The following is a 1,412-nucleotide window of genomic DNA, read 5'->3' on the forward strand; positions in this document are numbered from 1 at the left end:
TGCTCCAAGTCGCCAACGTCTCTGTTGAGCAGGAAGAGCTGCAAGGCCTCATCCAGCTTAGCGCGTCGTTCTTGCGCCAAATCCTTCAGTCCGGCATAGAGCTTGTCCAGTTGCGACTGTTTAACAGCGACCTGCTCGGCGAACGGATGTCCTTCAGCCGACAGAGCCTTTACAGTTTCACCCAGTCCTCTGATGGTGTCCGCATAAGCTTCAACGGCCGCTTTCAGACTTTCGTGCTTCTTCATGAAGTTCCTGACGCTGGTCTCATCTTTGTCCCGATCTTCCACCATCATGTAGAGCTCCTGCTCGCTCATCCAGCTCTCGGCCTGATTGGCATCGAACAGATTCTGCTGCACCCGCTCGTTCCTCAGCAAGTAGGCTCGTCTGTTATCGATGGCTTCCTTTTCCCTAATTTATTTTCGTTTAACCGTTGATGCCCTCTGGTGGTGTCAACAACAGATTCGTTCTGTAATGACGCCACTGCTAAAAGAGTCTCCAAATTCGATGCAGCGTTTATGGATTCTACATCAGGCTGAGCTTCGGCTGGCGCATTTTCTTCGATGGGGATGTTTTCTTCTATTGGCAATTCTGGGTCGGAAAATTCCTTAACTTCCGTAGCGATTTTAGTTAAATTGGCGTCTTCATCTAATGCTGGCAAATCATGTACGGGTTTATCGCTAGTTGGCCCATTGCACTCAGAATCAGATGATTCTTTACTCAAACCACTTTTTCTAAGTCCGGTTCTACAGTTTTCCTTCTGAGCATTATTTCGGGTTTAGTTTTCGATGATTCAAGCAGATTTTGCGCATTTTTCTGCAACGTTACATACTCATGTTCCACTGGCCTAGTGATGTCTTCGATTTTATCACTCATAGTTTTATCAGCCACCCACAATTCTTCAGTTTTCACAATAGTCGCTTCGTCCGTAATCACCTTGTCTGATGGGAGTTCTTCAGCATGTTCGTCCTGTGATTCCAAAATTGTTATACTTTCCGTCATTACCACTTTCGCCGCTGTTAATGTCTCTTCCACAGAGTCGACTTCTTTCGCCACTTGAGAGTTTTTCTCTGTTGAAACAGTTACTTTTGATAGCATAATACCTGGTAAGTTTTCACAAGAGTTATCAGTTTTAGCCACATCATCTCCTTCAGAGACAACTGAATCAGCTATTTCCTCAAATAAGGACAGTTTCTCATCAAAACTAGTCACTTCGGGCTCCACCTGAATAACCTCTAAATGCTCCTCAGCAATTTGTTCATTCGTGATCTCGACAGTACCATCTTCTCGATCAACTTTCGGCTCTTGAACTGCTGGATTTTTATATTCTGGCTCTTCCACTACTGCAGGAATGTCCACGATTTCAGTGTTTTCCAAATCATCAGTCACTTCCTCGATGTTCTTTAGTTTGCCTT

This window comes from Dendroctonus ponderosae, unplaced genomic scaffold, assembly GCF_020466585.1.
Source record: "Dendroctonus ponderosae isolate FM_Combo_2020 unplaced genomic scaffold, Dpon_F_20191213v2 Dpon_F_20191213_11, whole genome shotgun sequence".
NCBI lineage: Eukaryota > Metazoa > Arthropoda > Insecta > Coleoptera > Curculionidae > Dendroctonus > Dendroctonus ponderosae.